This window comes from Hemicordylus capensis, chromosome 3 (genome assembly GCF_027244095.1).
Source record: "Hemicordylus capensis ecotype Gifberg chromosome 3, rHemCap1.1.pri, whole genome shotgun sequence".
Lineage (NCBI taxonomy): Eukaryota > Metazoa > Chordata > Lepidosauria > Squamata > Cordylidae > Hemicordylus > Hemicordylus capensis.
The window spans coordinates 228865941-228888199 of NC_069659.1; the positions used below are offsets into that span (position 1 = coordinate 228865941).

At 43.6% G+C, this 22259-nt stretch overlaps 1 long non-coding RNA gene across 1 annotated transcript; it reads left to right on the top strand.

Annotated features, from left to right (window-relative positions):
* The first annotated feature begins 1194 nt into the window (after positions 1-1194).
* Positions 1195-21068, top strand: LOC128351033 (uncharacterized). The gene is made up of 2 exons (XR_008319562.1): positions 1195-1244; positions 20593-21068. It is a non-coding gene; the product is annotated as an uncharacterized LOC128351033 (long non-coding RNA).
* The last annotated feature ends 1191 nt before the right edge of the window (positions 21069-22259 follow it).

The following is a 22259-nucleotide window of genomic DNA, read 5'->3' on the forward strand; positions in this document are numbered from 1 at the left end:
GGGTCATTTTCAGGGGTCTCCTTCACTCCTCCTTACTGACACCTGATTCTTTTCTATTTTTCACTGTATTTTGGGGTCCCCTGTTTGCCATTGATTTAAATGGCTCTCCAACCATGAATTTGCCAACCATGAGGTTTTCCCAGAACTGAACCTTTGCAGTTGGCAAGGGATGACTGTAACTGGGACATTTTCCAATCAGAGGGCAGAAGCATGATTTCTAATGTCAGAAGCATGTCATAAAACAGGTATTTTCACAACTGTAAACAACTTAAGCATAGTCCCTAAACTGAAAAAAAAAACCCCACCTGTTTTATTGGAGCCAGGCAGACACAATCCAGGGCAAGTTAGGGGTGTTTAAGTCCTATAGATTTATCATCCTTAAACAGCAATATCTCTAGGATTGACACTGCAGTGCAACAAAGCTTGAGAACATGCTCCTGCATATGCCCATCTTAACTGAGAAATTAATGGGAATGTGCCCACACACCCCTCCTGGTGCCCTGTTCTAATGGGAGAGAGAAACTGACTAGTGTGTCCTCAAGCTGATGTTGCTTGCTTGGAGGAAAGAAACAGGCCATTGTGACCTCATGCTGATGCTGTCTGCCCAAAGATAGACTGACTGACTCATGTGCTCTGCTGATGATGCCCACTTGAAGGAGAGAGAAACTGGCCTGTGTGCCCTCCCACTCCTGCTGTTGCCCTGAAGAAGAGAAACACACTGGTCTCCATGCCTATGTATGGACGGCCACTTTCATAAGATGATCTTTGTATCCAGACCAGGCAAGGGTTTCTTAACTTCCTTTCTCAATCTCCTGTCCTCTCAAATGCAAGTTTCGCTTCCATTAAGTAGTCAGAAAGGCAGGCACCACTGTCCACCAATGCTTTGTAGGACATGTAACATACAAAGTTGCCTCCTCCAAAGTCAGAGCATTGGTCCTTCTAGCTCAGTATTGTTGCTAGTGACTGGAAGTGGCTCTACAAGGTTTGAGGCAGGAGTCTTTTGCCGCCCTGCCTGGAGATGCCAGAAAATGAAGCTGGGACCTTCTGCATGCAAAGCAGATGCTCTGCTTTTAAGCTATGACCTCATCCCTGCCTAAAGTCCTTCAACGCTTGCCAGCTGCCAGGGATTTGCATCTCTCTGTGCTATATTTTCACCTACTGCCTGACTGTCATTTCAGTAATGAACAGAGGCCAGTGAAGACTTGTCAGCCACTGTTGGAGATGAGAGAGCATGAGAGGGAAAGGTTTGTATTTTATTTTATGAGGAACAATGGAAAACCAAGTTTAAAACTTAATTTTAAAAAGCCTAAACCTACAAATAAAAAAAATGAAAACTAGAATAAAACTAAAATATCATAATTGCATAACCCTAGGAGAGATGTGCTCATTCAGTTGCACTCCATGTCTACACCTGCTCTACTACTCCCTCCTTGCCTGTGCATGTGACAGCAAAATGGTGGCATTCACATGTCCCTGTTGGTCTTTGTGCCATGCAGCAATCAATCACAAAGTGGCAGCATCCACTTGTGCCTCCGATTAACTCATGCACTAGAGCAACCAAACAGCTTGCAAGAGGCAGTGCCAAAATTCACATGGTGAGGAGCCATCACCATCTTGTATTTATTTGCTATATTGAACCCTGTTGCTCATTTTCTGAAATCACAAAGTGGCTTACAAAAGAAATTATATGAAGAACGAGTTAAAAAAGAACAGCATACTTATATAGCAAAATACAAGGTACTGAACTAAAATGACATAGCAGTAAAAGGAATGATGGGGAAACACTTGTAGAATGAGTTTGGTTTAGCATTAAAATGGACTATGTAGAAGGGGGAAAAATGTGTTTAGCTTCCATTTGAAAATGGAGGAGAGGCCAGCCTAGTCTCCCTAGTGAAGGCACCTCCAGTGAAAAGGCCCCATCTCTGATTACTTTCAACCAGACTTCATTTTTGTGGCAGCCTAAAGAGCAGGGCAATTGTTAACAAGCAATTGTTAACAAGCAATTGTTAACCGCCCAGAGACAATAGTTTGGGGCGGTGTACAAATTTGATACATACATACATACCAAAGCCAGGTAGGCTAATACAAGAACAAGCAGTTGGGATTCCTGGAAGCTGGGCATCCTTCCCTTGGCTTCCCTGCTGCCACACCGCTTGCCACTTGTCTCTGAGCGCCGGGTGATGAGCAGGGCTTCTGCTGTGATTGTGTGGACTGCTAACTGAGCAAAGCGTTATCAGTTATCCCCTGCTAACTGAACAAAGAGACACCTTTTTAAAGTGATGATTCTCTTTATATAGCGGGGGGAGAGCAACTGACCCTGTCCATCCCAAGCACAACATCCCTCCATTGACTGTTGCTGGTGTCTATCTTATGTTTCTTTTGTAGGTTGTGAGCCCTTTGGGGCAGGGAGCCATTTTATTCATTCATTCAGTCATTCATAGCTGTGTAAACCGCTTTGGGGACTTTTGTGGAAAAGCGATATATAAATATTTGGCGTTTGCCCATTCGACTGCAACCCCATCTAAGACTAGATAAATGCCTCCATCCAGAATAGTATGATTTCCTGAGGAAAACAAGTGTAAATATAATGGTTTGGGAAGAATGTTGTCTGGGTTCTCAGGAACAAATGAGTGAGTGAAAGGTGACAATATGATATAGAAAATTAATATCCATGGATGGATGGATACTAGAGAAAATGTCTAGTGTGGAAGCACTCTATGAACCTAGTCCATTCTATTAAACAAACAATGGCTTTTTTGGCACTGGTAGTGGTTCAGCCTCTATTTGTTTCAATGGAGCAAGATCCTGGGCAGTGTGTGGGTGACATTGTGTGCTCTTGACCCTTGCCCTCCATGGCTAATAAAAGCTGCCAGGGAGAGTACAGGCAGATGGTTGGAGGTGATTATTAATGCTTCGTTAAAGGAGGGCAGGATGCCATCGTGCCTCAAGGAGGCAATTGTAAGACCATTATTTTTAAAAGCCCTCCCTTGATCCCTCCAACCCAGACAACTATAGACCTGTCTCTAACCTGCCCTTTTTGGTTAAGGTGATAGAGCGTGTGGTGGCATCCCAGCTGTAGAGGGCCTTGTATGATACAGATTATTTGGACCCTTCTTAATCTGGCTTCTGCCCTGGATATGGGACTGAAACTGCCTTGGTCGCTCTAGTGGATAACATATGCTGGGAACTAGACAGGGGAGTGTGTCCCTGTTGGTTCTGCTGGACCTCTCAGAGGCATTCAATACCATCAACCATGGTATCCTTCTGGGCCGCCTCTTGAGTATGGGAATTGGAGGTACTGCATTGGAGTGGCTCTGGTCCTTTCTTGGGGGGAAGGTCCAGAAGGTGGTGCTGGGGGACTATTGCTCAGCTCCGTGGCCATTGGCCTATGGGGTCGCACAGGGTTTGGTTTTGCCCCCATGTTGTTTAACATCTACATGAAACCACCGGGAGAGGTCATCCGGGGATCTGGACTGAGTTGTCAGCAATATGCAGATGACACTCAGCTCTATCCTTGTCAGCTGATCCTAGAGAGGCAGTGGATGTCCTGAATTGGGGGCTGTAGGGCATGATAGGTTGGATGTGGGCTAATAAACTGAAATTGATTCCGGACAAGATGGAGGTACTGTTGGTCAGTAGGAGAGCCAATCGGGATAAGGAGATTTTACTGGTTCTGGATGGGGTTGCACTCTCCTTGAAGGAGCAAGTACGCAGCTTGAGGGTATTACTGGACCCGGCTCTGCTTTTGGAAGCTCAGGTGGAGGCGGTGGCCAGTGGTGCCTTTGCATGGCTTCGGCTAGTGCGCCAGCTGAATCCCTTTCTCGAGAAGGCAGATCTGGCCACAGTTACCCATGCCTTAGTCATGTCACGGCTGGATTACTGTAACGTGCTCTACATGGGGCTGCCCTTAAAGAATATCCAGAAACCGCAGCTAGTGCAAAATGTGGCAGCTAGGGTTTTATCCAGAACTGCCTGGTGGGATCACATCACACCCATTTTGAAAGAGCTGCACTGGCTACCAGTTTGTTTCCGGTCCAATTCAAGGTGCTGGTTTTGACCTTTAAACTCTTAATGGTTTGGGCCTGGGATACCTGAGGGACCACCTGCTCCTAAGGGTTACTGCCCACTTGACGAGGTCATCTGAGGGGGCTTTGCTCCGGGTGCCAACAATGAAGGAGGCTCAGTTGTCGTGCACATGGGACAGGGCCTTCTTTGTTGCTGCCCCCAGACTCTGGAATGCTCTCCTGGTGGCTATTCGCTCCTCAGTCTCCATTAGGGGTGGGCATGGAACCAGGCCAGTTCGGTCCAGCCCCCCCTCGAACCCACCCCCGGTCTGGTCCCAGACCAGTCTGCAATTTTTTTTTTAAGCCAATTAAGTACCTGTAGCCCCTTCGGGCTCGCAGAAGGCATTTGTGCATGCGTGGCGGCCACCAAAATGGCAGCTGCCCAATCTTATGGAGGCCCAAAAAGGCATTACGTACCCAGCCGCGGTGGTGATGACGAAGGCCGGCAGGGGGAGAGGAAACCGGCGCGGAAACACACACCTCCCCCCCGCGGCTTCAGCAAGCCCCCCCCCAAAGGTGCTATAGGTACTTAATTGACTTAGAAAAAAAAATTAAAGTTCACGGACCTGCCAGACCAGACCCAGTGGTCCGGTTCCGGTCTGACGGAACCGGGGTGGTGGTGGTGGTTTGGTTCGACCACGAACCCCTGGACCGCCAGACTGAACCGTCAGACCACTGGACCGGTCCACACATCCCTAGTCTCTATTTCAGTTTTTAGAAAGCGTGTTAAACTTTGGCTTTTTACCCAGGCTTTTATATGATTGTCTCTGCTGCTGCTTCTTTGTATTTTGTACAGTTTTTATGCTTGTATTTTAAATCTTTTTAAGCAGATTTGTTTTATATTTTAGCTTAATATTTTAATTGTGTCCTTTTTTATAGTCTTGTTTTTAATTTTTGTGTAAGCTGCCTTGGGATTGTTTTAATGAAAGGTGGTATATAAATTTAACAATAAACAATGAATAAAACCTGTGGTGAATTGAGAGCAGCAGGACAAAAGGCCTGCTGTGCTGGTTGTCTCTAAAAATCAAATTAAAAATGGGACAGTTGACTTTCATACTCATGTGCCTGAGTTCCTGCTTAATGTCTTGAGGAATGTGAGGTATGCACGTGTGCAAATGAAACAGAGACGTCATTCACACAATCAAAAACTGTGTTCTATCTGAGTTTGGGAGCTGTGTGTGGTTCCAGTTTTTGGTTGTGTGGAAACAAGGTAAGAGGAAAACCTAGGTAGAAGTGATTGTGTGGGAGCAAGGTAGGAGGAAAAGCTACTTAGGTTTTCCACCTACCTTGCTTCCACACAACTGAAAACTAGGAGCACACACAGCTCCCAAACCCAGGTAGAACACAGGTTTTGATTGTGTGAATGATCTCAAAGATTCTTAAGGTTGTTTACAAAAGGGAAAACCATATCAAGCTCATCAAATAAAAAAAGGCACCACTGTCCCTCCGATTTCAGCCAATTTCTCATTTCCAGTGTTTAAAAAAAAAATATCCCTGGCAACTATGCTCTCTGTAATGATTATGTAACATTTACATTTCATTCTCTACTCCTTTGAAGAAGAGAAAAATCAGCTACATAGTTCCAGGCATACTGGAAATTAAGGCAATCATCTCAAGTAAACTTTGTGGGCTTAAAGTAGCAGGCAAGAATCGTGGGGTTCATTGCATTTAAACAAAATGGTCCTGTTGAGATACTGCTTTAAATGCATATTAGTCTTAATATAGTCTATCAAGCTAATGTGCCATACCTCTGAGAGCTGACATATTGTGGAACCTGGCTTGTATTTCATGCACTGGTGAATGGGATATGAAATAAGCTTGTGTGTTTATTTTTAAGTTGCCTAGCTACAGGATAATCAGCTGTGAATTTATTCCATCACTAACAATTAACCACCATCTAGAGAGATACTTACAGAATTTGTCATTAACTTTCATGTGGATAACACATGCATGCCTTTAAGAGTGTTAAACTAAGGCAGGAAATAGTAACGTTTCCAGGGTTTCATTAAGCAAAATTGGTAATATATATTTCTTTAATGCAATCATGGGGACATTAGCTAAAGTCATTTATGAAATAATTCTCAGTATTAAAGAAGTGCTAAAGAATTAAGCAGGTAGCAAGCATAGGTTCTCAGCTGCCATTATTGCGTGCACAGTGCTTCATATTAGTGACTGTCTCTTACTCACTAATCTTCCAGAAATCAAGAGGAAATTCTTTAAAATATAAGCACAAAGAGGAGAGATGGTCTTGTGGTAGCAAGCATGACTTGACCCCTTAGCGAAGCAGGGTCTGCCCTGGCTGCATATGAAAGAGAGACTAGAAGTGTGAGCATTGGAAGATATTCCCCTCAGGGGATGGAGCCGCTCTGGGAAGAGCAGAAAGTTTCAAGTTCCCTCCCTGGCTTCTCCAAGACAGGGCTGAGAGAGATTCCTGCCTGAAACCTTGGAGAAGCCACTGCCAGTCGTGAAGACAATACTGAGCTAGATAGACCAATGGTCTGACTCAGTATATGGAAGCTTCCTATGTTCCTAAATAGTTTAACGTGACAAGGACCACAGCTGAATCTTTTCTCCAGAGCCAGCATCATACTGAAAGTTGTAGTGATGTGGATAAGAGGAAGTTCCCTAGGGATGCAAACTGACTAGGAAACAGGTTGCCTTGCTGTGGTAGTGGTGTTTGCTTTTGGAGCAGCTCTCAATGCAGCAAAAGGCAAGGCTGTTGCTGTGCAAACATGTGTGCATGCACACACAGACACACATCCCTCCACCACTCCATTCTATTAATTGAATAGGAAGTTCAATTAGTTTTTGTACTGGGCTGGACTCCCAGAACTGGCAAAAATGGCTGGCCTCCATCTTGAGACTCACCAAGAACTAATTGGCTCCACCCAATGGTTCTACTCATCAATCATTACAGGTTTTGGCCTTTAGAACCCTTAATGGTTTGGGCCTGGATACCTGAAGGACTGTCTGCTCCTAAGGGTTTCTGCCTGCTTGACAAGGTCTTCGTAGGGGGGTTCTGCTCCATGTACTAACAATGAGGGAGGCTCAGCTGTCGCAGGCAGGGCCTTCTCAGTTATTGCCCCCAGGCTTTGGAATGCTCTCCCAGTCAGCATCTGTTCCTCATTCTCAATTACAGCTTTTCGAAAGCGAGTTCATAGGAGTGTTGTTTTCTTCTTGCTGATGCTTCTGTGCTGAGTTTCATGGTTTTATTGTGTAAGTTTTAAAAACATTTTTAATGGATTTGTATTTTTTCTTATATTCCAATTTAATATTTGTATTAAAGTACTAACTGTTTAATTGGTATTAAACCATTAACTGTTTAATAGTTCTGTATTTTTAAAAAATTATTGTAAACCACCTTGAGTTTATTTTAATGAAAGACGGTAAATAAATCTAAAAATATATTTTTTTAAATAAATCCACACACACATACGATTTTTTTTTTTTTTTGGTCGCAAAAGTCAACAACCATGTCTCCCCCTCTCTCCCTGCTGTAGGATATAAGTTACTCTATTGAGGGGGACACTCTGGACCAGGACATATTCATCTTTCGGTTAATCCTGTTTGTCTAGTAGGGATTGTGTGTGTGTGTTTCTCTCCACCATATAATAATCTGTCGCACAAGCCTGAGCATGTCACAAGGCTGGTACAGTCTGCCCCAGCCAGGTACTCGTGTGCCATCATGATTTGTGTGTTGCCCCCACCTCCAGTGCACATTTATTGGTGAGATCAGTCTCAGGAATGAGTCATTAGATTTTCCGGGAACTTATTCAAAACAATTGCTATTGTTTTGTTCCAGTTCACACTCCTCTCGTCTGTGATTCTGATTCTGCCAGGATGCATCTCTGTGAGGACTGAGAGCCCTTGACCCTACTTGAATTGCGCCTTAATTTTATTCTTAACTTCATTACAAGTAATTGCCTTCATTCTGATAAGCTCTCTTAGGTTATAGTTGCATGCATGCACTTAATGATGAGAACACCACCACTATTGTGAAGTGGAAAAGGGATGACTATAAAAAATACACTGCAATGCTAGGTATGAAATGAGAGCAGAATTATTAATAAGTAGGATTTCAACTTTTAATTAGTTCATCAATGAAAATTGAAAAAAGTAGCCTTGATTAATCTGGCAGCAAATTATTTTTAATTGAAATATTTCTAATACAATATAACTGCTTACTAAAAGTGCAGATGTTGGGTGTAATTCCAAAAAAGGCAGTCGCCCTTCTCTTGTCGCCCTTTTGTGTTGTTACACAACATCATCATTTGTGTCATCACACAAATGGCTTCCAGACATGTGCAGTGGCTGGAACTAGGCCATGCTGGAGCTCTGGGCGGAGTCCAAAGAGGAGGAGCAACTGCACCACCACCACACCGCCACTGCCCTCCTCAGACTATAGGTGCCCTTTAGCCCACCCCATTGGGATTTTTTTTTAAAGGCAGGCAGGGGTTTTTTTAGGTAGGGAGTCCTCACCAGATTCCCCTTTACAGGTATGCCCCCAAACCAGTTCCAAAACAGTTCATTAGAACTGGGGCTGGTTCGACTTGAACTCTGACTGGCACCCCTCTTTTGGAGTACGATTTGGTTTTACTCCAAACCAGTAGAACCGGGCCATTTCTATTAGAACGAGATCTGAATAGAACTGGTTCTGCACCCCACTACCTGTCTCTGTGTGCAACCAGGCTGGAAGCAGCCCGTGCTTGCAAACAATCAGGAAACCCGGGTTAACGGAGTACTCGCTTTCTTAACCTTGGCTAACAGCCAGGCAAAAAAGCTGGGCTAGGCAACACTGCTCCACCAGGATTAGGTCCAATCCCGGCGGTTCTTATGGGCAGCCTAACCCAGACTGGGCTCCCCTATCCTGGGTTAGGCTGCACATGAGAACAGCCTCAATGTTTCTGTGATGGAGCCTGCTGTGACATGCACAAGTACTACCTAAACAAAAGAAGTAAAAGAAAAAGGAAAGCCCCCCCCCCGAATTGTTCTTTACTCACAAGCAATATGTACATTAATTTATTAAAACCCATACATTTAATTTGCTTTCTCTATACTGGTGACAGCCGTAGAAATGAGTTTGCAGATTAGGTGAGCAGAGGAGGGGATCTTCTTGACTGACAAACTGCCTGCAAAAACCAGTTAATCATAAGGGCTTGAGTTTGTTATAGGGTCCAGAATTGGGACTATCTGCAGACACACATCCCCCTTGGCACCCCTACAGAGGGGCCTAGCCTGTCTTGACCTGAGTTTGAATTAGCCCAGGAGGCAGGGGCGTAGCTATAATTGAGCTAAAGGGTTCAAAGAAAACGGGGCCCCAGCTCCTGAGGGCCCTCCAGCTCCACCCCTCCCTATTTTCTTCATTATCTCCCTCACTCTGGGGGGCCGCCACAGAGAATGATGAACAGGGGCCCCCTCTCCCCTAGCTACGCCCCTGCCAGGAAGAGGCTAGTGTTTAGCACTGAGCCAAGGGTAGCCCAGGCAGTCAGGTAAGGGAGGAAGTGTGGCCACTGCATCCTGCCCTTATGGAAGTTTGCATGAAGCTCCCTGGCACCCAAACCCAGAGTTCTCTCATGGTCATTTTCAGTATTCTTGAGACTCCACAAATCAGGTCACCATGGCTTGTCTCCCATTCCCGCACATCCCTGCATTCCTCTACATTCTTCAAATAGGTATTAAAACCTATCAGTTCTTCTTATAGGTTTCTCCTCCAGATCTGCTTAAGCCCAAGGGCTAACAGAACAACTTCCCTAAAACAGTCCTACAGTAATCAAGATAAGCGCATCTTCCTGTCTAGCACTTTTGAATCCATTGTCCCATTTTTTCCAGCCAGACATTTCTACAGGTAATCATCAATCTAAAGGAGACCCTAGAAGGTTCTCTCCTTATAAGAATAGCTAGACAAGCCCTACAAAGCGCACAGCTCCTGGGATTTGTCCCAAGGCTGTGTTGACCCTCTCCTCCTTCTATCGCACCCCAGCTTCATCACAGAGAACGCAGCCTTCACGTCAGACAGGTTGTATAGGGAGCTTTCCTTATACAACTTAAAAGGCACTCCTGTGGGGAGCCCGAGTCCAGGGCAAAGCCCAAGGAAAGCTTGACAGTCTCTAGCTGAATTCACCAGCCAGGGGCATTCATCAGTTGTCCCCCACTAAACTTGCTTATGGAGACTCCTTGGCTCCTGCCCATCTCTGGCACTGGACTCAAGCAGCAACTTCAAAACCCCAATCACCCCCTCACCCTTGGTGGCCTCCAACAGCACAGGGAGCCACCTCCTTCCCCACTCACACTGCTTGGTTCCCAACATTCCCTCATCATTTGCATAAAAACCCTAGGTAAAGAAGTCATTTCTGGGTTAGCCAAATTCCTTGTCAATGTTATTCCTATCCCTTTCTTCCGCTTTCTCCTACTCTCTTTACCCAAACATGTTCAGGCTTCTTTCTCTGTCTTTCCCACTCACATGCCAGTCATTTTGACCGGCCTAACCTTGCTTGCTTTCTTGACCCAAACTCAGTTGGGTCTCTTTCCTTCTCTTTCCCAATCCCCTTGCCAGTTCTTTTGATAGGCCCTGCTTGCCATCCTAGCCACCTAATGGTGCAGTGGGGAAATGACTTGACTTAGCAAGCCAGTGGTTGCTGGTTCAAATCCCCACTGGTCTGTTTCCCAGACTATTGGAAACACCTGTATTGGGCAGCTGCAATATAGGAAGATGCTGAAAGGCATCATCCCATATTGCGCAGGAGGAGGCAATGGTAAACCCCTCCTGTATTCTACCAAAGACAACGATAGGGCTCTCTGGTCACCAGGAGTCGACACTGACTCGACGGCACACTTTACTTTTGCTTGTGTCCTTACCTGAACTCACTCAGGTCTCTTTCCTTCTCTCTGCTACTTGCTTGCCAGTTCTGTTGACCGGTTCTACATTCAGGTTCCTTTCTCGAGAGAGGAGACCCTTCCTCCTTCTGGAGCTCTTAAACTGTCTCATAGACTTGGAAAAGAATACTCGCCAGTGCATTGATTATAATTGAAGAGAATATTTTGAAGAATTATTCTATCCATTCTATTAAATGCATTGATGAATACTCTTTTCCAAGTCTAGCTTATCTCTCTCTCAGGACCCCAGCTTGCTAAGATCTGTCCCTCCCTCTCTCCTGCTCTCCATACCTATCCTACCACCCCTTCTCATCTCCCTCAGTAGTAAACATTCATTCAGCAACCATAGAGCAGAGGTAAAGTCTTCCACCCTGATACATGTACACCTTGAGTGTTCTGTGTGATATGGGAATACCCAGCATACCCCTGTATCAAACCATAGTCAAGCCTCTACTTGGTATTCATTCATTCATTTGGACTTATAAACCTGTGGTTGTGACTTTCTGGAAAATATCCTTGTTATAATCTTGCCTACAAGATTGCAAGGGGCCCAACAGCATATCAGGGGACACAATAGTGGGGAGACAGTGCTTGTAGTTTACTAGGATCCAGTTCTTAATGCTTCTTTTATACATGTGATTGACTAAGGAACCATAAAGAGTGTGGACTTTGCTGATAAATGGTCTAATAATGACAAGTGCAGTTACTGGTGAAAAATGAATGAAGACAAATGAGTGGTAATTTATTCTTTTACATTCCGCCTGTAATTTCTTTCTTTCTTTCTTACTTCAAATGCTACAATGGACAGAGATTTGTGTTATCTAGGGAAATGAGACAGGTTTTCACTGTTGTATTGGTTTCTTTGCATTTCTATACTATGAGTTCAGCTGCGCTTTTTAAGGCACATACTTGTAATCATGTCTGATCTTTGGAGCTCAGTAAATATGTTTGTGTAACCGATAACACTGGTGATTGGCATCTTATGGATGCAGGTATCTTCTGCAACAAAGAATAATAAATAATAAATGCAGAGCCCAGACTTCCACATGAAGCTTGCTAGAACTCTTGGTAGAAGAGTTGCAAGATTAGATCCAGATACTATTTAGGACAGAGAACTATGGACATTTGTTGCCATGTTTTACATTAAAAGTTGCCTTATATCAAGCCAGACCACTGGTCCAAATAGCTCACTACTGTCTACACTGACCGGCAGAAGCCCTCCAGGGCTTCAGACAGGAATCTTTCCTAGGCTTGCGTGGAGATGTCAAGGACTGACCCTTGGATTTTCTGCATGCAAATCAGATGCTCTACTACTGAGTTACAGCACCAACCCCACACCGGTTCCAAAAAAGCCTTCTGAAAGTCACTGAGACTCTCCACACAAGCAGTGTGGAGAGCCTGCAGGGCTTGTGCAGGGAGAGCAGGCTTAGCCCACTCTCCTCGCACACGATCAAACTCCCAACCCTGGGTGGCCGGATCGGCTGCCCACACAACTACTGGCTCCATCACAGAGCCAGTAGGGGCTATGGGGATCGGGGCTACCTGGCTTCGCTCATTTAAGGGGAGGGCTGCTTTGGTGGGCTAGCTGCCAGAGAGCCATTGGGCTCGCCTGCGAGCCTGGTGGTTCTCACAATGGGGGAAAACCAGGCTGGGCTACTTCAGCCAGGTTTCCACGCATTGTGAGAAAAGCCTCACTCACTCTCATGATCGAGTGAACAAGTATCTACTTTCCAGGCACAAACTTCATGTTAAGTGTTTTGTGGCTTTTCCTTCCTTCATGTATTTTTCAAATCAAAATCAGTCTGAATAAGTTGTGGAGGAAGGGTGGGGAACAGAATCTGCTTAATCCTTTCACCTCTGGTTAATAATCACACACACACACCCCCGACTGCTGAGGGTAAAAAAGCAGTTTGGGGAGAGTAATTCTGAGCTGGGGGCGGGGAAGAGACAGGAAAGGAAGAAGCAATGTGTCTCTGCTTACCTGTCCTTCACTCAGTTCACTGTTTATGGAGTCAATTTTTAGCTTCAAAAGAAGACCAAGGTAAAAATAGAAAAGTCTGCGTAATGTATAGTTTGAATCTAAGAAAAGCACAGGGAAGTACTTACTTCTAAGAAAAGTATGGGCTTATTAGTTGTATTTGTTATCTACTGTAATGAAAAGGTTGAGGACTGGTTATTGGAATTCTTAATTTGAAATATTATTTTGATGCATTTCAGTGGAGACAACCTATATACTCATTGCAAGATAAAATTTCTTGCTGTGGATTTCTGTGGCAATCCTAGCTGGTTAATAGGTCTCACTGGAAGCTCTTCCAGTTTTACCTGCAGCTTTTCATAACACCCATGCAGCGAATAATCCGTTTTAAAAGACAATATTGATGAGAGGGAAATTGTGGTTGAAAAAAATGGCTCCACTGGTTTCTCCACCTATACCATTTTTAGAGCACCCCCTTTTTATTAAATCACAAACATCTGAACATTTTATAGAGTGGAAGGACAACAGTATGTGCCAGCTTAGAGATATATATGTGAACTCTCAGTGCCTTCTGTGAGATATTTTTGGGGGGATGCTATCTGATAGGCCTGTACTGTTATTCAGCTTTGAATATTTGATGATGAATACTGTGCACATTGCCCCAGACCACTCACAGAGTTGACCATTCCCATTACTCACCTTCATGCAGAGTGCTGCTATGCACAGTAATAGAGAAGGCTCCTAAAGGGCACTGAAACCGTAGGAAGCCCCAGCCACTTCCTGCATGCACTGACTGCTGGGAAGTGGAGTCCTTCCCAGCCCTTTCCCACAGAGCTCTGAATATCAAAAAGGATTGAGTAAGATTAAAGTATGCAGCTGTAACGAATGCCCTGTTTAGCTGTCAGAGAAAACAGAAGGACAAATCGACATCTGCCTGCATGGGAGAACTTGCCATTTTATTTTATTATTTATTTTTTACATTTATATCCCGCTCTTCTTCCGAGAAGCTCAGAGCAGTGTACATGGTTATGTTTGTCCTCACAACAACCCTGTAGGTTAGGCTGAGAGATACATGATTGGCCCGGGTCACCCAGTGAGTTTCATGGTTGAATGGGGATTTGAACTCAGGTCTTCCCAGTCCTAGCCCAACACTCTAACCACTCTGCTATGCTGGCTCTAATGGCATCCTATGGCCAAAGCATCATGGTATACTTAGGGACTTCTATGGAACACAGTAACTAACTCTTTCTAAGTGATGTTGGTCAGGCATTCCCAACCAATACATACATCCCTACGTAGCTGTTTATTCCTCAAATGTTTTTCTTAATTGTGTGTCCTATGCTATCCTTAAATCTCTCTGCGGACCATATAAACATGTAAACATTTACATTTTTAACAATATAAATCCAAATCAGTTATATTTCCCCAAATGCTTCCACTCGCCCCCTCCCCCAGCAAAAAGCTAGTGCACTGTGGCAGGGATTCAGATTAGACCTGGTCTCAGTTATGATTTATACTTGTGCTGATAGGAAGGGGGTACAACTGTTGGTCTGGGGCCGAGCTAAGAAACATAAGACGGACACCAGCAACAGTCACTGGAGGTACTGTGCTGGGGGTGGATAGGGCCAGTTACTCTCCCCCTGCTAAATAAAGAGAATCACCATGTTAAAAGGTGCCTCTTTGCTAAGTTAGCAGGGATAACTTTATCACTGTAGCCCTTACACAAACAGCGTTTGTGACAGAATTATTCTAGTGGGGAGGGTGAGCAAGACGTCAGCAGTATTTGCTCCAATAGCAACAAATGGTTGTTGGCTTTTTTTGCAAATTCCAGTTAATTTGCCAGTTCCAGCAGAATCATTGCTGTGGTTTTGGTGGGTGAGATGAATAAGGAGTTTAATCTCTGGTATGCAAAAACACTTGAAATGTCTATATACACACGGAGAGAGATAGTGTAGATATAGATATATTCCCTGCAGAGAAATATAGGGAATATGGCATCTGAAATCATGGTTCATTTCTTGGAGTTCTTGAACTAACAGAAGCATCCTCTTTGCTTCAGGCAATGTCAGATTTTTCTCCTAATTTACTCATTTTAAACTGACATTGCTTTAAGTCTTCATTGTGTTCATGAGGAAGGAAGAGGTGATCTTTTTAGGTTAAACAGCTTGGATTATAGGGGACTGCTTATTAGCTAATCCATTCTGTACTACCCTGAGAACTTATTTCATGCTATAGCTTCTTCAGCACTGCCAGTTCTTTTCACACAGTCTCCCAGCTTTGTACAATGATTGCACGGAGAGGGACAGGATTCCCCTCCATGTATTGGATGTGCCTCTGTCTACAGAGCCAATGCATTAATGAGCTGTGTGGATATATGCTCTCTCTGAACAACTGGGGACCCTGAATACAGCTTGTATATGTACATTTGGGCTCTTTGCCTACATGAACAATCCATGTGTAGAGGTTGTGGGAGCAGCCAGGGACAGCAGGTATGACCCCATTCCCTTCTATGCATTCATTGTAATGGTTGATAGAGCATGTAAAAAGAGCTGTTGTCTAGTCTTGCAGATAATGGAAAGTGATGGTTAATCACCCTTTGCCTGAGCTTACCGTTCCCCCTTGCTCCTCCTCTTTGTGCCACACTGCTGTGTTTTCCTTCACCATTTCCTAGCTGGTCAATGAAAGGGTTGACAGAAGCCGCCCTGTCCTCATCCTTCATGGCTCACAGAGGCTGAATGTGTGTCTTTTTCTGTCTCATACCTTAAAGGTGAAGAAAAAGAACCCATATACACAGACAAACCCAATGGGAAGTAGTAGTGGAATCTGCAGGAAGTGTCTTTGGCAGAGGGAGGAGAAATGAGTATGCTTGATCATGATCTGGGTTCTCTTCTCATTGTTGTCACTTTTCACATCTAACTTAATACAACTTTTCTGTGGCTTGAATCTTTGAACCGCAAAAATGTCCTTTTGGAAGTGTATTTTTTGTATTTTTTAGAACTGCACATTTTATATCTGGTTGCACATTTTAAAAGCCCAGATGATTTAAAAGCCCATTAAAAATATGCACCCACATACACTTCTTGTGTACCTTCTGTATTAAATGAAACTTTGTGATTACCAGTGGATGGCCATGATGCTCTGAAACTGGATTTATACTCTTCCAAGCATGCAGCTATTAAGCAAAAGGCTAGCATAAGCATGACTTCCTCACTAAAAAGGTTTTCAGTGTTCATTACTGACCTTTGTCACATTAGCAGTTAGTTTCTGGCATAGCATCTTCGGTCCGCCCGAACAGGTTACTGGAACTGGTAGGATTCCAAGAAGACTTGGAGGGATTCTGTGTTGGCTCTGCTGGTGATCCTGTTGATGCCCTGGTTGGGAATTGGAACAATTTGCTCACCACGGCAGTAGACACGATTGCTCCTAAGCGTCCCCTCCAACCTGCTCTAAAATTGGCCCCTTGGTATACGGAAGATCTATGGGGGCTGAAGTGGCAAGGAAGGCAACTGGAGCGTGAGTGGAGAAAGAGTTGACTCGAATCTGACAGATTACAACATGGAGCACATTTAAAGATCTATGCTCAGGCGATACGTGTGCCAAAGAAGCGGTTCTTTTCTGCCTATATTGCCTCTGTGAGTTCACGTATGGCGGAGTTGTTCAGGGTTGTGAGGGGACTAGTATCTGCCCCCTCTCCCTTGAACCAGAATTTGGAAGCATCAGTTACCTGCTGTGATGTGTTTAATGAATTTTTCGCAGAAAAAATCTCTCGGATTCGGGCCAACTTAGATGGAGATGCCACAATTAATTTGATGTCTGAACTAGAGGTGTCCAACAACTCCTCTTATATGATTCACCTGGATCAATTTCAGTTTGTTACTCCTGATGATGTGGACAAGCTGCTTGGAGCAGTGAGGCCTACCACTTGTTCTCTTGACCCTTGTCCAACATGGCTTGTTCTATCTAGCAGGGAGGCTGTTATAGGCGGCCTGGTAGAAATCATAAATGCTTCTCTGAGAGAAGGAGGATGGCTCCTTGTCTTAAGGAGGCAATCATTAGACCTCTTCTAAAGAAGCCTGTGTTAGACCCCTCAGAGTTGAGCAATTATAGGCCAGTTTCCAATCTCCCATGGCTGGGCAAGGTAATTGAGAGGGTGGTGGCCTCTCAGTTCCAGGCGGTCTTGGAGGAAACTGGTTATCTAGACCCATTTCAAACTGGTTTTCGGGTGGGCTATGGGGTGGAGACTGCCTTGGTCGGCCTGATGGATGATCTCCAATTGGGACTTGACAGAGGAAGTGTGACTCTGTTGGTCCTCTTGGATCTCTCAGCAGCTTCAGATACTATCGACCATAGTAACCTTCTGGAATGTCTGAGGATGTTGCGGGTGGGAGGCACTGTTTTACAGTGGTTCCGCTCCTACCTCTCGGACAGGTTCCAGATGGTGTCGATTGGAGATTGTTGCTCTTCAATATCTGAGCTTAAGTATGGTGTCCCTCAAGGCTCCGTACTCTCTCCAATGCTTTTTAACATCTAAATGAAACTGCTGGGAGAGATCATCAGGGGATTTGGAGCTGGGTGTTACCAGTATGCTGATGACACCCAGATCTACTTCTCCATGTCAACTTCTTCAGGAGTTGGCATATCCTCCCTAAATGCCTCCCTGGAAGCAGTAATGGGCTGGATGAGGGAGAATAAACTGAAGCTGAATCCAGATAAGACAGAGGTACTTATTATGCGGGGGTCAGAACTCTAGAGATGATTTTGATCTACCTGTTCTAGATGGGGTCACACTTCCCCAAAAGGAACAGGTTGACAGTCTGGGAATACTTCTGGATCAACGTCTCTCCTTGATTTCTCAGGTTGAGGCGGTGGCCAGGGGTGCTTTCTATCAGCTCCGGCTGATACGCCAGCTGCGCCCGTTTCTTGAGATCAGTTACCTCAAAACAGTGGTACATTTGTTGGTAACCTCCAGACTTGACTTCTGTAATGCGCTCTACATGGGGCTACCTTTGTACATAGGCTGGAAACTTCAGTTGGTTCAGAATGCAGCAGCCAGGTTGGTCTCTGGGTCATCTCGGAGAGACCACGTTACTCCTCTGTTGATGAAGCTACACTGGCTGCCAATAGATTTCTGGGCAAAATACAAAGTGCTAATTATAACTTATAAAGCCCTAAATGGCTTAAGCCCTGGGTATATACTGTAACAGAGCGGACCTCTGAAAAGTATAAGCATGCATATGTATTCAGTACTTGGTTTGGGCCCCTTTTGCAGCAATTACTGCCTCAATGCGGCGTGGCATGGACGCTATCAGCCTGTGGCACTGATGAGGTATTATGGAAGACCAGGATGCTTCATTAGCGGCCTTCAGCTCTTCTGCATTGTTTGGTCTCATGTCTCTCATCCTTCTCTTGGCAATGCCCCATAGATTCTCTATGGGGTCAGGTCAGGCGAGTTTGCTGGCCAATCAAGCACAGTACACTGTATACTTTTCAGAGGTCCGATATTGTTCTATTCTACAATCCTTGTCTTCTTGGTTCCATGTAATATTCTAATTTTCTGGAATTGTGGATTTGGGGTTTTCATGAGCTGTACGCCATGATCATCACAATTATAACAAATATTAAGGCTTGACATCTCACTTTGCATGTAATGCGTCTGTCTCATATATCAGTTTCACCTTTTAATTTGCATTACTGAAATTAATGGACTTTTGCACGATATTCTAATTTTCCGAGTTTCACCTGTAGACCTCTCCTCCATGAAGTTATCCAAACCCCTCTTAAAGCCATCCAGGTTGTTGGCTGTCACCACATCTTGTGGCAGAGAATTCCACAAGTTGATTATGCATTGTGTGAAAAAGTACTTTATTTTGCTGGTCCTAAATTTCCTGGCAATCAATTTCATGGGATGATCTCTGGTTTTAGTGTTATGTGTGTGAGAGAAGAATTTTTCTTTCTCCACTTTCTCCACACCATGCATGATTATATAGACCTCTATCATGTCTCCCCACAGTGGTCTTTTTTCTAAAAAAAAAAAAAGCCCCAGGTGTTATAGTCTTGCGTCATAAGAAAGGTGCTCTAGGCCCCTGATCACCTTGGTTGCCCTCTTCTGCACCTTTTCCCGTTCTACAATGTCCTTTTTTAGAATTGTACGCAGTACTCCAAGTGTTGTTGCACCATCGTTTTGTATAAGGGCATTATAATATTAGGTGTTTTATTTTCAATCCCCTTTCTAATGATCCCTAGCATGGAATTGACCTTTTTCACAGCTGCCACACATTAAGTCGACATTTTCAGCGAGCTGTCCACCATGACCCCAAGATCCCTCTCCTAGTCAGTCACCAACAGCTCAGATCCCATCAGCATATACTTGAAGTTGGGGTTTTTCATCCCAATGTGCATCACTTTACACTTGCCAACATTTAACCACATTTGCCAATTTGTTGCCCACTCACCCAGTTTGGGGAGATCAAAGTCTATATTGCTATTGCCTGAGAGGGGACAAACATACTAAAAATAGAAAGCTGAAGTTAAGAAAGGTTCTATAAAACAAAACAAAATTAAAGTAATTAATTTTCAGACTTTTAATGGATAGCATGAGGGCATCTTTCTGGAGTAAAGTGTATTGCTGAAAATATCTCATTAAGTGGGATAAACTGCAGCATTATGTGACCATGGTTTAATAATGTGATTTTTTCCCCTTACTTTTTATTAGGATTTTTTTTTTTTAGTCATGTGCCATTAAAGAAAATTAAGTCAGTCTCTCCAGGAACACTCAATCTAAAATCCCAAAATAACAATGGATATACAGTACCTCCAGGACTGAAAGAAAGACATAATGTTCGTTGGCTTATTGGTATTATTTAAAGGAAGGTTCTGGCAAATAACTATATGAACCTTTTAGGCCCATTAAGGGGGGGAAACTAGATGTATTTGTGGTTAATGATCTGTTGGCTTGAATGTATACATCACTGCAGAGTTTGCATCCTGATTGAGAGCAAAAGAATCCATCCATCCACAGCTGATCAAGGAAACTTGCTGAAAAATTAATGTGTGATTTTGTCAGAAATATATGTCTCATTTATTTTCACTCCCGAAGATAAGTTCAAAGTGGGGGGTGCGGGGGATAAAGGCCGACCCTTAAAGATAGCAATGATGAGAAAAAGTTTTTGTGGCCTTTTTCTGCAAACATAGTTCACATTTTAAAAGCATATACTCATGTGACAGAAATGTGGGCATGCATCCCTCCCTTCCTCCCCTCCCCTCTGCCATGAAAAACCATGTGTTATGCTGCATATGTTTAAAAATAAAGTGTTAGGTTACAGTACATGGAGAACAAATTCACACCATGTTGGAGGGCAGATTGCTTTTATCAGGCATATGTGCATATGGACATATGCCCACACATTGTTGCTCTTATCATCATCATCATCATCATCATCATCATCATCATCATCATCATTTTATTAGTAGTAGTATTAGTGCTGCTTTTCATAGCACAATAAGCAGTTCACAAGAACATCAAAACAAAATGGTAACAATGATAAAACAACATTGCATATGGTATAATGTTACATGTATGGGTGAGGAGAGAGGGCCATCTGCTCCACCTTGCAAAGAGTATCGACACCCTACTATATGTATGATGTAATGCTAACAGGACCTCTAACTCCATGTTGCCAGTGCTGCACTGATTAGGACCATGGCACATCCCCCTGCACAGCTGACCTGCCCAGAAATAATCCTGGTTAGATAAGAAGAGGCAAGGAGATGCCCATGGCTCAGATGCTCAGCCACAGCTGAAATACAGGAGAGAGATACAGCCTGCACAGGTTGTCATCTTGTACCTCTCAAGGAGACTGGACCACAGAGGGCAATCTGCCATAGACAACTTAACAACCTTACTGGGCATCATAGTTATCTGAAGGAGGAAGGATCTCACTATGATGCATACAGGCACCAACAACCCCTATCCAGTCAATTTAAAATGTTTTAAATTTTTGAATTGCTATAATCTCTGAATGTGTTAGATGTTTCAATTGCTGTTTTAATGGTTGGTTTTATTTTGTTTTTATTGTGTTTATTTTTGTGAACTGCCTAGACTTTGGAGTCAGGCAGTATATAAAGAAATAAAATAAATAAATGCTATGTTCCTATGAGATGCTTGTCTTGTTGGTGAGTATTTAAAGTGTCTGGGGCAATTGCCAGATGAGAACTATGACCACTGAGGCTAGAAGAAAGGGGAAGGATGACATACTAACAGGCACAGAATTTCAGGGAATGAAAACAATTGTGCCAGTTAATAGTACAAAATGCTGCACCAGCAAAAGGAAATAGATGGCAGTTGTATGCCATTTAATGTAAAGTGATTTCTGATATGTTTAAGGCTTCTTGGGCATTTGGGCCTTTGTATGTCCACTGCTGATATTTTGAGATCTGGTGGGTGTTTGAGCAGTATATTATTAGAGGCAGAAATATATTTTGTGTCTGTCCAACAAAACCTCCATTCCCTGAATCTCCATAATCTAAAATGCCTAGACCATATTTCACCTTTGAATTCAGAGGTGAATGGGTATACAGGAGAAAAGTTGCATGCTTTCTTCACTTGCCTCTGTTCTTCAACAGAGCTATGCTGAAACTAGACTTTGAAAAGAATATTCTCCATCTCAAATTTATTCAGTTATTCTTTGCCTAGAGTGGGTGGAAATGTTTTGGAGAATCATTTTCCAAATTCTCACTTGGAACTTTTTCTTTTACACAGGAATAATTCGAATTTACATATTTTTCCATAGGTGGCTCTAAGGCATTTAACAAAGAATCCAGAGTGCCATTATACTTTAAAATCATACTTTGAGGGGAGGGGATCAACAGAAACCCTTTTTTAAAGCTACATAAATAGCAGATAGATAGTTATTTTGTTCATGAACTTGGTTAGATTCAATTAGTCATTTGTGGAGTGATTATCTTGTCCTTTTATAGAAAGCAAGTCATTGTCTCCCCCACCCCCATTGATTATTTCTCTGTGGTTACTGGCTGCTACTGAAAAGCCAATATTTGGGTGGGGGTGGGGTCCAGTTAGCAGATCTTTGCTTTACACAAATTATTACAGTACTTTGTTACAGGAATTTAAAGAACTGTTAACAGCCACTTGCTCTTTTATAGACAGGAAGCCACAGTCTCAGTTCTTTATTTTAGCAATTATTTCTCAATGGTGGCTCTTTCTTTATTGATTGTTTTATTGATGAGGATGCTGAGGTGCAGGAAGGGCACAATTTCCGGAAAATATAGCATGAGAGTTATTTGGTGCATAATTGAAGATTTTGAAGTCCAGCCCCCCCCCCCAAATCTCA